The sequence below is a fragment of the Podarcis pityusensis genome, assembly GCF_964106645.2.
Source record: "Podarcis pityusensis genome assembly, chromosome: 15".
Taxonomy (NCBI): Eukaryota; Metazoa; Chordata; class Lepidosauria; order Squamata; family Lacertidae; genus Podarcis; species Podarcis pityusensis.
Genome location: NC_138040.1, coordinates 17,279,767 through 17,294,795, shown reverse-complemented (window position 1 = coordinate 17,294,795; position 15,029 = coordinate 17,279,767). Strand labels below are relative to the sequence as shown.

At 44.9% G+C, this 15,029-nt stretch overlaps 1 long non-coding RNA gene across 1 annotated transcript; it reads left to right on the top strand.

Moving 5' to 3' along the window:
* The first annotated feature begins 1,857 nt into the window (after positions 1-1,857).
* Positions 1,858-10,191, top strand: LOC308464403. The gene is made up of 4 exons (XR_013980015.1): positions 1,858-1,897; positions 2,217-2,336; positions 8,652-8,745; positions 9,689-10,191. It is a non-coding gene; the product is annotated as an uncharacterized lncRNA (long non-coding RNA).
* The last annotated feature ends 4,838 nt before the right edge of the window (positions 10,192-15,029 follow it).

Sequence of the window (15,029 nt, the reverse complement as noted above, 5' to 3'; positions counted from 1 at the left end):
CCTCAGCTCCCCTCGTCTGACTTCTTAATCTGGGTTTTGTCGGTGGTGTGAAAAGCAGAAAACGCTTTTCATAATATGGCAGCTGGACTTCTTGCAAGGATCCTCTGAACTGAACAAATATCACCAAATGCAAAGGAAAATAATTGCCTCGCTGGGTGTTTTTTGGTCCTGTTATTGGTTGCAAAATGATCTTCTTCTTTCTCTTCTTCTTCTTCTTCTTCTTCCTCTTCTTCCTCTTCTTCTTCTTCATTATTTACTTACCATTCACTTTAAGGTCCCTGGGCAAGTTGAAGCAATTAAAAACGTTAAAGACAATCTAAATCAACTTACAATTTACAATTGCAGTAATAAGGTGGATTCTAAACATCAGCCTTCCCCCAAAGCTGTACAAGGAACCTGCCAGACTCACCTCTGTGGGGAGGGAGTTCCACAACTTCGGGGGCTACCAAAGCCAACCCCCAACCCTGGAGCCTCTGTTTCTACCAGGAGGTTGTAAAAAGTCACCTGAAGCTCAGAAGTTCAGCCCAGGAACCTGACATTTCAAGGGAAATGAAACCTAAAGACCTACAGTTGCTTAGAGACATGGGCAATTTAGCAGCAGCTGATCATTGCTGCTCTGCTTTCAGTAGTGGAATAGTGACTCTGCTTGCAAAATTCTTGCACCTCTTTGACCAAGTGGGCAGTCCTCCTTTCCCAGGCCTCAGATGTTGGGAAGGGGACAATTTGCATTGAGATAATTGTGTATTGCGTTAAATATTTTCTCCACCCTCCCACCGAACTCCTGATTGTGATGGAATAGGAAGAGTATGTGAAGGGTTGACATAAAGGCAATGCTATATGGAAAAAGAAGGGTTAAAGTGATAGGGTTGATACCTAGAGAGAAGTGGACCACAGAGAAGGAAAATGGCTGAGCAATTTATGCAGAATCCAGAACCCAACTAGAAGAGCAAGATCATTGGCACCTGGGAAAATGGCACAGCTACTCTACTAAGGACTCAGCTATACAGCTGCAAATAAAATGTTTTAAGTGTGTTGTAATGTGCATTATACAAATGTGACACTAGGTGGTGATTGTGAGCTATGGTAAATTCAATATATTTTTCAAAATGTTTTTTTTTAAAGCATATGCACAATATTTTTTATATATGCATAGATTCCACCTAAGTTAACAAGCCAGATTTTCTTATCTCTTGGGTGTTTTTTTTAAAGGATACCAAACTGGAGGAAAATGGGGAAAAGATGCTTTGGTAATGATGTTATGCAAACGCCTTGTAAAAAGAGAGTGAACAAATTGTGGCTATTCCATCATAAGGGCCCAGTGCAGAAATTGCTCCAGGGAGAAACCAAGAACCTTATAGGAATCAGAACTCGAAAGAGCTCTTCTAACTGGGCAAGTGTTTGGGGTGGGTGATGCCTATTATGTATATAACATAAAGCTGGCAAAGAGAACTTGGATGGAGCTATAGTATAGTGGGGAAAAGAAGAAAGGGATGAAACCAGAAGGAAGCCAGAGGGCTGCAGTGATTCTGGACTCCAGGAGCAAAAGAGATGAACAGTGGGAGAGAATCTGCCTCTGTTTTGTGATACTTTGATTGGTCCTAAGAAAGATATTGCTCAGGTTTGGATTTGTTTGTTGTTTTGCCCTAAATCCTCTTTCAGCCTTGTGTCAGAGTGGCTTCTTCCTATAACTAGGGGGAGGTGGTGGAGGATGGAGACTGGGGGTGGTGGCGGTGGTGGTGGGGAAAAACATGCTCTGAGGTTTGCATTTTACTCATGATCTCATTCCATTCATGTTCTATTCTTAGGTACCAGGAAGGGTGATAAGCCTGGGGAATCTGTGGGTTAGGCCGAGCCCATAAGAAGAGAAGTCATTTTAAGGCATCAGCTGCATCTGGTGGTAAGGAAGCTGAACACAGATATATATATATATATATATATATATATATATATATATATATATATAAAATAAAGGAGAATTTTTAATGAAAGGGAAGCACGGCTTCTAAATTTAGATGCTGTGCAAGTGCTTTAAAGTCTCTAAGTGCATCTATAGCCGGAGGGTGTCTGAAATTTTATTCTCAGTGCTCATTCTCCCCCAGCCAAATGTGGATCCCATTGAAGTCTGGCAAAATGCCCGCAAACTTCAAAGGGAATGGTGTTTTGGCTCAGTGTCTCGATCATGCCCACCCTGGTCCATTGCTTTCTTGCCCGTTCAGGAGACCGCAACCTGCGTAGCCGAGAGAGATACCAGCCTGCATCTTCCTCCCCTCCCGACGTGAGGCAAAGACAAAAGCTGGCGTAGCACCCCGTGCACGAGGGAGGCAGCAAAGCGAAAGGTGAGAGACGTTTGCTGTGCAAATCTGCCTGAGCACTTGCAAGTGCACTGGCCATTCTCACACAGAGGTCTGCAAACATTTGCTGGTAGATCCAGCAAGTGACATGGTCTTCAAAGTAGGTTCTCTCACCCCATTCACGTTCGACACAGATTTGTGCCTGCATGCATGTGTGCTAAACCACCGGGAGAATATTAGGAAAACTGGGGGGGGGGGGTGTACCAGCAGTTGAGCAGGTCTAAAGAGACTCTGTAGGTTTATCAGAAAGCAAATGGACAAGATAGCACAGGGAGTGACAGTGACAGGAAGCAGGGATTCCAAATAGATCTTGGCTGGATCAGAATGCACTGCCAGCCATCTCGCACCACAGGCCACTAATCTATGAGAGCCATTTTCTGTATTCCTGGGAAAGGATGTCTTGCACCCCTGCTTGCTTCCAACATGGCCTCTTCTCAGCTGAGAGATGGCAGGAACTGATTGGGGGATGGGTGGGATGCCTTCTCAGATGTGGCAAAACCCAGCCACCCACCCTTGGCTGATCTCTGAAGAGGGCAGCCTCCAGACAAATGTCCCTCCTCCCTCCCCTCCAAACACACCCTCTGTTTCTGTAGGCAAGTACAGTGGTACCTTGGGTTAAGAACTTAATTCATTCTGGAGGTCCGTTCTTAACCTGAAACTGTTCTTAACCTGAAGCATCACTTTAGCTAATGGGGCCTCCTGCTGCTGCTGCACCGCCGGAGCACAATTTCTGTTCTCATCCTGAAGCAAAGTTCTTAACCCAAGGTACTATTTCTGGGTTAGCGGAGTCTATAACTTGAAGCGTCTGTAACCCGAGGTACCACTGTAGCCGAATGTAGGAAGAAGAGCTGGAAAATCCATATCTGGTCCAGCAACTCCCCACCACCACCACCATGTCTGACCAGATGCAAGGAGAAACCTGCGGCTGGATCAGGCCCATCTTGCACAGCCTCCTCTTCTCACAGTGGCCAGCCAGATGCCCCGCAGGGATGCGTACAAGCGGGACCTGAGTGCAACACCACTCTCCCCAGTGACTGACCTTCGGACACATTTATTGCCTCCAACAGTGGAGACTGAGCCTAGCCATCATGGCTGTGGATCACCACTGATAGTCCTCCATGAGTTTCTCCAGTCCTCTTTTAGAGCCATCCTAGGGGGTGGCCATCACTGCCTCTTGTGGAAGCGAATTCAGTAGTTTCTTGATGCTCTGTGTGAATTGTCACACATGCTGGATTCTGCCCAACTTGTGTGTGTGAGGTCATGTGGCGGGAGGTGGCCAGACAGAGCCTTCTGCGGCTGCACCCCTCGAGCCCTGCCATAGCTGCGGGTAGACCTGGCAGGGCTGTGGGTGGGCCCATTGAGGCCCATCACCACCATGAAAAGGACCACCAGGCTGCAGAATATTGATGGGGGCTGTCCCCCTCCTTGAATTTTTTTTTGGGGGGGGGGGGCTCGGATCCCAAAGCCCCACCTAGATAGTGCCCCTGAATCCTGTCTTTTCTCCCTTTCATCATTCAGCTTAAACAGACTGCTATGAGTTCTAGCAGGACAGCATTACAGGAGAGCCCACAGGAAGCAAGAACCAAGCATAGGAACCCCCTCCTGCTGTCCCCCCACCCCAGCAACTGGTATTTAGAGGCATGTCACCTCTGAAGGAAATCAGCCCTGAGTGCTCACTGGAAGGACAGATCGTGAAGCTGAGGCTCCAATACTTTGGCCACCTCATGAGAAGAGAAGACTCCCTGGAAAAGACCCTGATCTTGGGAAAGATGGAGGGCAAAAGGAGAAGGGGACGACAGAGGACGAGATGGTTGGACAGTGTTCTTGAAGCTACCAGCATGAGTTTGACCAAACTGCGGGAGGCAGTGGAAGACAGGAGTGCCTGGCGTTCTCTGGTCCGTGGGGTCACGAAGAGTTGGACATGACTAAACGACTAAACAACAACAACACCTCTGATTCTGGAGATGGCACCCACCCACCATGACTAGTAGCAACTGATATCTTTATCCTCCATGGGTTTGCCAGACCCCCCCTTAAAGCCATCTAAGTGGGTGTTGACCACGTGCTGATCCAACTTCTTGCACAGATGTAAGGAGACCTAAGCAAGGGCTGAGCATGGGGGGCTCTCCTGTTTTGGAACTGCCTGTCCCACCCCCACCCGGCTGCCACCTTCTATTTTTACTGAGTAAGGGATTAACACTTGCAAGTGGTTGTGTGTGCTGCGGTCTTGTTCCCACCTAATGTGCTCTTGACATCTTTTGACGCCTCCTGCAATAGCTGTGAACTACTTCCCAGTTCTGGAAGCCCCCTTGGCCTGATAAGAAGATGCGAAATGAACAGGAAACAGGAGTCCTGTTAACACACTGGCTTCTGCCAAAAACTCCGAGGCCAGCCCTGAGCTGTTTTCAAAAGTTGTTGAAATCCACATGCTGCTTTCTTTGGGTATTCTAAGACGCCACAACTGGAACTTTACTGGAAATGCTTTCAATCTGTGTTTGGAAGACACAAGAACTTCCCACGCTGGAGGAATGGCAGATGAAACTTATGGACTATATGGAATTGGCGGAAATGACTGGTAGAATCCGTGACCAGGGAGAAGAGTCGATGGAGGAAGACTGGAAGAAATTCAAAGACTATCTTCAGAAACACTGCAAAATTAAGGAATGTTAGAGTGATGTTGGACTGAAAATAAGTGGTTTCCAGCTGCACAGGTTAAAGTTAAGGATAGATTAAGATTAAAGATTAAGATTAAAGAAGTTTAAAGAAATGGAAATTTGATTTTAAAAGGGAAAACTTTAAAGTTACAGGATATTAAGATCAAGGATTAGGTTTAAAAAAGTTGAAGTTATATATTTTAACATTTTATTAAATTAAAGATTGGGATTAAAAAAGTGGAAAAGAAACTGCTGGATAAATAATGTGGATTGGAATACAAAAGAGGGAGGTATGAGGAAGTCCAGAAAATAAGTAATTTAAAATTGGAAATGGAAAAGAGAGTTTGTTATTAATTGTTTTGTGTTTATATTGTTAAGTTTTGTATTGTTTTTTGTGTGTGTTGTTTTTCTTTTTTGTTTGTTTAAAACTTTAATAAAAAATTATTAAAAAAAAAAAGGAAATGCTTTCAATCTGTGTTTCAAAGGGGGATCCTTTCCTATCCCTTTGGATGGGGGTCAGCAAACTTTTTAAGCAAGGGGCCGGTCCACTGTCCCTCAGACCTTGGGGGGGGGGAGACTATATTTTTTTTGGGGGGGGGGAAATGAACGAATTCCTATGCCCCACAAATAACCCAGAGATGCATTTTAAATAAAAGGACACATTCTACTCATGTAAAAACATGCTGATTCCCAGACTGTCCGCGGGCCGGATTAGAAGGCGATTGGGCCGGATTCGGCCCCTGGGCCTTAGTTTGCCTACCCATGCCTTTGGAGATGCCTTCTTAAGATGTTGTTAATGTGAGTCCCTGACTTTGTTGGTTATCAGGGTCCAGCTCCCTCCCTGTGGAAGTTAATCTGAGTGAGAGCAGGTGGGTGGTTCTTGGGGCATCCATAGCTCAGATGAAGAGCATCTGCTTTGCTTACCAAAGGTTCCAGATTCAATCCCCAGCATTTCCCCCAGAGAGCTGCTGCCAGTCAGTGAGTACCCAGTGCTGGGCTAAAAGGACCACTGCTAACACTCACAATAAAAGCATGTTTTCCTAAGGTGTGTCCCACATGGGTTCTTGAAAATGCAAGTGCACTGGAATCAAGGCACCGTTCAGGGCAGAGCCCGGCAGCATTCCACAAACTGTTGTTGTTCCACCTGCCTTTGAAATCAATAGAGGGCAGGCTATTGTTCGGGGATTAATACAACATACAGACACCCTAAGACAGTCTGCAGTCCCTGTAGAAAAACAGGATGTAAATTCTTGGACAAATACATACATGCATGCATGCATACATACATAGTGGTGTGTGAGAGTTGCAGCTCCTTCCCCTTGCAAGGAAATCTGCTACAAGAAGATTAAAGCCAACTGGGAGCCACAGTTCCTTGCAAACACTGTATGCAAACATGCATCTGCAATGGCAAGCAAATTATTTTCAGGATGCAACTGCATTTTTAAAAAAGAAAAGAATTCAGGATGCAGTTGCATTTTGAAGAGAACAGCTGTAAAGCAGTGCTTGCCATTCAGGTGTGCATTGAAGCTGTTTGCATTCGTCTGCTGGGATTATCGAGTTCTTTTTGCTCACCCACCACCTCACCCCCCATCTTTCAAATTTCGAAAAGTGTATGAAGATGAAACTTGATTGGAGCTACTTAGAATTCAAAATATGTCCCTGTTTCCATGTTGAATAGCTCTGTCTGTGTTAAGAATGAATGATTCTATGTGGGTCTGGCCCTGCCCGCTTTTGAGTTTGGCCCCACCCACTAATGGAGCGCACTCTGCCACAGCATTGCATGAGTAGAATGCATCTCTCACCCTGAAAAAGATTCCCATTGCAGGAATCGATCTCGACTGCTAGTTGAGGGGGTGGGGAGAATTCCGTTCATTTTATACTGGAAGGGGCTTTGCAATTCTATAAGGAGTGATAAACAAAATGTATGTTTTTCTAAAAAAGAGAAAGAGAGAGGTGTGAGTTGTTGAATGCCTCCTCCCAGCTGCGGAAGATATTTTACGGCAGTGGTAGGCTTGGCTCCTTCACCACTGGTCTTCCATCATTCAGTAAAAGCTTGGCACTTTCGCAGAACATAATTGGAAAGGCTCATTTGACAGCAATTTGCATGATAGCTGTTGGATTTTCCTGGTTTCCTACTGTTCTGTATTCTGTCCTACTTTTGTTCCAGTTGTATGTCACCTTTTAATCTTAATTTCTAAGCAGATTGTTAGTCAACCGTAGTGGTCTTCTTAGATCAGAAAGGTGGGCTGTTGCTATTTTAATGAACAAATAAGCAAGCAGCCCTGGAGGAAATATAACCTGGGTGTGATAGTCCTTTACTGGCTTGATACTATCACTAGGATGAACCTAAGTGGGTTTAAAAAAAGAAAAAGAAAGCTCCCATCATCTTGGCAGTAATGAACAAGAGGGTATTCTGCTCATCTCCTCCAAGTCCATTTTGTATTCATGTTCCACTCTCACCCCATGCCAAGCAGAATTAAGCCTAAGTGCTCTTATTTCCTTTTCTGCCTTTTTTAAAAAAAATAAAATAAAAATGCAAAATTGTGTGGAATTGCAGAGGACAGCTTTTCAGAGAGGTTATTTTACACGGAATATTTACAGCCAGCCTCCCATTTTTCATGGGCTTTTATCCAGATCATTTGTTTTAAAGAGCTAACAAGGCAAACATTAAGATGCAGGGAGACTGAGGGCAGCAGGTTCACTCTTCGCAGACAGAATGGCAGAGTCTGGAAATGGGAAATCAGAGCAAGCGCAAACGAGTGGGAGAAGAGCAGAAACCTACTTTCCTTTCTTGACAGCTATTTGCATTGGAATATGCCTTATACCAGACCAGACTACTTGCCCTCATGGCCAAGTATTGACTCCCTCAGGGCTCACCAAACTTTTCGGGCCTGTTGGCACATGTGGAGTTCTGAGAAAGTGTGCCCGTTGTAAAATGGCTTCTGTGGGGGGATGTGGCATAAAACAAAATGGCTGCCACAAGGAGGGTGGGGATTTGGCATAAAACAAAATGGCTGCCCTGGGATGTGTGGCATAAAGCAACATGTCTGCCACAGTGGGTGTGGCATAAACAAAATGGCTTGTGAGGTAGGTTAGGCTCCGAGAGACAGTAAGTGGCTTCCAAGGTCACCTAGTGAGTTTCATGGTTGAGCAGGAATTTGAATCCTGGTCTTCCAGGTCCTAGTCTGACATTCTAACCCCTACACTCCACCAGTCTGGCCTCCCAGACATTGCTTCATTACAGTTCCCAGCATCCTTGACCATTGGCCATGCTGGCTGGACAGGGGAAGCATCTCCTGTTCCACTGCTTGAAGCAAAATGGGAGGTGTTGTTCTGCCACTTCTGCCTGTGCCATCCGCTCTGCCCCCTCCACCACTGGTTGAGAAGCAGCGCTGGTCTCGATGCCGATTTCTGCAAGATCTTGCACGATTTTGGCGAGATTTCACCAGAAATTGGTACCAGGGTTGCAGCAGAGGCAAAGGCAGAGGAAATGGGGTGCCTGCAGAGGCTTCCACCCCCTGAGGCAGAAATGTACTTCCTCCATCTACAAATCTTTACTCCCAATTCAAATAATCTGCAGATTAGCAATAAGGTATTTTGAGTGAGCTCCATCCTTCCATTTCTAATGTTGCTATGCTTATTGAAGAATCATGCAGGGAGGTGTCCCTGCCTTCATTTGCTCCTCTTTTCCTGGTGAAATTGCATGGCCGGAAACATAGAGGAACTCAGCTCAGACAAAGGTATGAAATGCAAGCCAGTCCGATTCCCAATCACAAATCAGTTTCTTTGTAGAGTATTATATTAATTAGACTAGGAGAGCACGTCTCTCTCTCTCTCTCTGTGTGTGTGTTTGTTTGTTTTCCTCATCTGGGAGACTAATCAGGAAGTTTGCATGAGCGTGCAATGAGTATTATATTTCACCAACAAGCCCTAGCAACTGCAGTAGCAAGATAATTCAGGAGCTGTATTAGAAAGCCACAAAAACAATAATAAAGATATTATGAGCAAGCCAGAAGCCTATTGTGCTCGACCTCCTACTTGCAAATTAAATGCACACAGATGTATTAACTAAACCACCCTCAGCTTTTACAAGCGGAAGCAGGGAAGGCAAGAAGCGCAGAACAACAGAATGCCGACATTTCGATTCCTCCCTTCTAATTAAAGCCTGTTTAATGAGGGGCCCAACACCCTCAGTTTTTATCTCCAGGGCCGGCTGTGCCATTAGGCGGAGTGGGACAGCAACCTCTGGGAGCAGGTGTTCTGGGCTGTGAGCATTAAGGGCAGCAGGGGGTTGGACTAAATGATCATCAGAGTCCCTTTCCAGCTCTACCATTCTATGATTCTTTGATTTATGATATCCACTTGATGCGCTAGATCTTAACGTTAACCCAACAACTTGCATGGACAGCCCCAATGCCCACCTACATAGAGCCAGAATTCAGAACCACAGGCTCATTCAATGAGATAGAAGCGCTTTTCCTTGCACACTAATGTTCCATGAGCATTTGCTGTGTTGGAGCGTTCCTGAAGACAGAGTGTTTTGAGGAAATGCAATGATTCATAGAACACCAGCCTTTGTAATAGGATTCTTCTCTGCGTGGCAAGTTAATTGTCAAAAGAGCTTTACAGCTGTTGTGACGGTAACCTCTTGACTTAAGATCATTTTTATTCTCCATTTTACAGAGAAAGAACTGAGGCTGCGGGCTGTCAAGGTCACCCACTGAGGAAATAGGGATAGGCGGGATTTGAATACAGTTCTTATGGAGACCTAATTTCATAGCTTTGGTGCATTGACTTGTTCTATAACTCACCGTGTCCTGAGATGCCCTCTTTGTGTTGATGTGTCTCGCCTTCCCTCGCTTTCAGCATACCTGTAAGGCCTTGGGAGGTGTAACTTCACTATCAGGATAGAAAACCCTGAATAGTAGCAGAGTACCTGAGAATGTGCCTTCCTCATTACCAACACAGTTGTTGCAGAATTGCCTGTCGATGGAGCATTCATTCTGATACGTCTGCATGCTGGTTTTATGACATCACCAGCGTTTGGTCCTTATCCACCGTTTCACAAGTTCTCACCAGTGAAAATTCCCATCACTTTTCTTAGTGGACTTTTTTGCAGTTAGAAAAGTGATGGAATATTTGCACTAGTTATTCATTGCATTTCTTTTTCTTTTTGGGCATTTATATCCCACCCATTTTCTCCAAGGACCTCAGGGTGGCATACATGATTCTCTCTTTCTCAAATAATCCCTGCAACAACCTAGGCTGAGAGGCAGCGACAGACGCCCAAGGTTACATCCAGTAAGCTTCTTGTCCAACTGGGGATTTGAATCCTGGTCTCCAAGATCTTAGTCTGATACTCTAACCACTACACCACACTGGCTCTCTACAAAGTGCAGGATAGCAACCAAAATTTGTGTGAATAAACAGCCCATCTGGAAGTGTCCTTTAAGTCGCTATGGAATATTATTTTTTGTTTAGCTATTATAGGCACCATCCACTCATGGGGTGGTGGTGGTTTGTGGGGCAAAATAATCTTCCATCCCAACACTGTCTTGGTAATAGAGTGGCTAAAAATGCAGATGAGATCAATCCTGATCTAGAGTTCTACCTTGGGCAGTGAGTAGGGGTAGGGGAGAAATTTATTTCACTTCTTCTTTTATGGAGAATATACCTAATTTGCAACTTCTGGAACAGTGTGTGAATCAAAAGGTGATTAGTATTTGAAATTCACATTTCTCTGAATTTTGGGGTACAGTTCTTGAACAAAAAAATGGAGAAAAATGTGTATATTTGGAATAAGGATGCATGGATAAAAATTCATGTAAGTGAAAATAAGGGGGGAAATGCATTATATCAGGGGGAAATCGCTTGCCAAAAATGGTATACGTTAAGCCAAAGTGCACACAAAAAATGTCCATAGGAGAAATGCACACTAAACTCCTGGTATATTTTCATGAAGAAAAAGACATTTGCAAACCGAATGTGGAAATGTGGCAAACTGAATGTAAGACTGGAAAAATGAGGAACTGAGTCAAACCAAAATGGACAGATCCTAGTGATGATATCTAGAAAAACTCCCAAATAGTTTCCAGATTCTGCCCAGCTTGTGTGGGAAGAAACCAGCCCTGCAAACGCTTGTGCGAGGGACATGTTGGTTTGGCTTCAAAACAGAAGAGGAATCTGTATGTGTTAGACAGAAGTGTGGCAGCTGGTGAGATGAGCTCCTGAGAATCCAGCTTTGCAGCAACAACAGAAAGAAGAATCAGAATTTAGAGCAGAAGCAGATGTGGCAAAATGCGTTGGGGAAGGAATCAGTGATAAATGCAGCATTCTGAAAAGGTCAAGAAAAGTCAGAATTAAGCCAGAGACTACGCTTAATTAGAGGAACCGGTAGCCTGACATATAAAAGCAACAAACTTCATTGATGGCCTGATCTCAGCCCGTGAGTTTGAGAACTGGAGACAATCTGTTCTCATCTGTTGGAAGCCACGAACCTCAATTGCTCCGAGGCCAGTCCAAAGGCAGTGGTTAGCAAAAGTTACACAACAAGTGGATTTCTTCTGCTTGTGGAGAACACATTTTCTGCACACCGTGCTGGTTAGCAGGAGGATATTAAGGTGGGATGCAGTGCCTGCCACTGAAAGATGGCAGGTGGGCAAAAAGAAAATGGCACAAAGACCCTGTGCCCCCCCTTTTTGGCCTATGGTCCACGGGTTGCCCTGTAGTCCTTTGGGCATTGCTGGATTACAACCCTGACTATTGATCATGTTGGCTGGGGCTGATGGGAGCTGGAGCCCAGCAATATCTTGAGGGCCACAGGTTAGCCCCCCTCCCCAATCTACAACAGGCTTGGGGAACTTCCATCAGGTTTTATCTGGCCCTGTGGGCTTCCTCCTGACCATCAGCTGCTCAGCAGAGAAGGAAAAAGGCATGGATGCTGAGCAAAGTATGCAACTGTAGCTCCTTCCTCCACAAGGTTCAGCCACCAGTAGCAAGTGGCATGATGGCACAGCAGCACACAGCTTACCTCTGGTTGCTTGTGTCACTGCTGCTTACCAGGGGGTAGAGCAGGGGAGGCCAGTATGGAGCTGGGTGTTCCTGCTGATGTGGTTTGCACCTTGCTGACCCAGTTAGCTCAGCTTCATTTTGCAAAAGAATAATTGATTGGAATGGACTGCCAAAGCCACAGAGCTACTCAGAAGCTTGGGGAGTCCCTGATCTACCCCGAAAAGGCTTGTTAATGCGATGATTTGACTTGAAAATGTGAGAATCTTCCCCATTTCACTTCGTAATTTTTTTTTGGGGGGGGGGGATTAATGCACAACCCTACTGATTACATAGAACCCTACTGATTACATAGAACAGGGGTCAGCAGGGGCCAGTCCACTGTCCCTCAGACCTTGTGGGGTGCCGGACTATATGGGGGGGGTGAACAAATTCCTATGCCCCACAAATAACCCAGAGATGCATTTTAAATAAAAGGACACATTCTACTCATGTAAAAACACGCTTATTCCCAGACCATCCGCGGGCCAGATTTAGAAGGTGATTGGGCCGGATCCGGCCCCCGGGCCTTAGTTTGCCTACCCATGATATAGAATCATAGAATTTGTAGAGTTGGAAGGGACCACAAGGGTCATCTAGTTCAATTTCCCTGCGATGCAGGAATATTTTGCCCAACGTGGGACTCAAACCCTACTGTGGTTTACTCAGAAGTACACCCTACTGTGTTCAATGGGACTCTAGTAACTTCAAATTCCTGCGCTTTACGCGCTCTAGGATAGGAAGTGAATTAGCTTGAATGACCCCTGTCCTTGGTGCTGAAAAGCAGGAGTCTGGCTGCAATGAAACAGACAAGGGAGACTGAGCAAATGTTGGGATCATGGGGCTTGGCTTTACATTTCTGGCAAACTGGTATATGGCTTACCAGTTGTCTGGATTGATAGATGGATGGATGGATGGATTGATTGATTGATCCATCCATCCATCCATCCATCCATCCATCCATCCATCCATCCAATGAACTACCTGCTGCAAGTGAATTTCTATATGTCTGTTGGCAGATAAGTGGTCATTATGGTAATTTTAAAGCTTGCCAGCCACAAAGGTCCTGCCTGGAAATATCTTATGCAGTCGTTTCCTGGAAATAGGAATATATTCCTTATTAGCAACTGATACATCATGCAAAGGCTGCTCCTGCCCAAGTTTCCATGGATACAGAAATCATCCCTTGAATAATAATAATAATAAAGTGTGGCATTATGCCCTTAAGTAATACATCTTGCCTTTAAAAAGACCTGCTTTTAAAAAAAAATCTGGTCAGGAAATTTGAGAATATTTAACTGGTTAGGATATATATACATGGTTGCTTGTATATGAATACCAATTCTATGTTCTTCTTAGATCATCCATCTGGCTTAGTATTTCCAGGGTTCAACAATGACTGACAGAAGCTCTTCAAAGTTTGGGCAGGAAGAATTTCCTAGCTCTCTCTGGAGGTTCCAGGGATCAAACCGGGAACCTTCTGCAAGCCAAGCAGCTGTTCTCCCATGGAGCCACAGTCTTTCTATATATATATCTGTGTCAAATTCATTTCATTTTGAAAATTTCTACACTACTTGAATGTAAAAACACACACCCTCAAAGCGGCTCACAAAAACATAAAGCAAGAAAACCAAGGGGGGGAAATCACAGCAATAGTTTAAAACATGCGGTAAGCTAAAATACTAAAACGGGTTAAAACTCACACCAACCTTCTAAGCCAGGGGTCAGCAACCTTTTTCACCCATAGGCTGGTCCACTGTCCCTCAGACCATGTGGTGGGCCGGACTATTTTTTTTTTTTGGGGGGGGGAATGAACAAATTCCTATCCCCCACAAATAACCCAGGGATGGATTTTAAATAAAAGGACACATTCTACTCATGTAAAAACACGCTGATTCCCGGACCGTCCGTGGGCCGGATTTAGAAGGCGATTGGGCCGGATCCAGCTCCCGAGCCTTAGTTTGCCTACCCATGCCATAGAGACAGAAGTCATAAGCCCTCTCATGGATACTAGTTCACCAGCCAGCAATTGTATGGTGCTCTTTCTAGAATGGTAACACATGTACTAAACCATCACTATGTCCAGTTTGTTTGTTTATTTCACACATACCATATAGAAACAAGGTGCTTTTTAAAATTGGATTGAGAAGGTAATTGGGCTGCATCCAGCCCCCGGGCCTTAGGTTGCCTACCCCTGTTCTAAGCCTCTGGGCAGGCTTGTCTGAATAAGAATGTTTTTAGCAGCTGCCCAAAAGAGTACAGTGAAGGCTCATGTTTTATATCAATAGGCAGGGAGTTCTGACATGTAGGTGCTGCCACATTAAGAGACCGGGTTGTTACAAATGTGGAACAGGTATTATGTGGCCCCTGCAGTAGTGCCAGCTCCACTGACCAAAGCAGTTGGGTGGGCACATGTTGGGTAAGGCGATATCGCAGGTAAACTGGTCCCAAGATGTTAAGGACAGTATAAACTAGTACTAACACCTTGAACTTGTTCTGGTAGCAAATCAGCAGGAAGTGCAGATCTCTGAGCACAGGTGTTATATGTTGACAAGACCTCACTCTGGTCAGCGATACTACCTGGTTCAAAATTTTGATCTGCAGAGTTATCATGCAATGTTTGATGCGCCCTCAGGGGGTGAAATTCAAAGCTGATTCCTATCACAGTTTCTGCTGTGGCACTCTCTTCTCTTGGGACTCTACCACAACTGCGCACATGCCAAGAACTGCAGGTTTATAAGTGTTCCCACACTGATATCTCTTTACAACTTAAGGTGTCAAGGAGAAATCGTCTAGTTTAGCTTTCTGCCTGGCACATTCGCTTTCCATCTGTAGGATGATTTTTTGATGTGGGGGTGGTTTCAAACAAGCAAATCATAACAGAAGCAAATTCCTTCCTTATGGAGTATATCATATTGTCTATTGTGCTGATGCTGATTAACCCTGATGCATTCCAAGGCCCAAATTCTCTTTATTC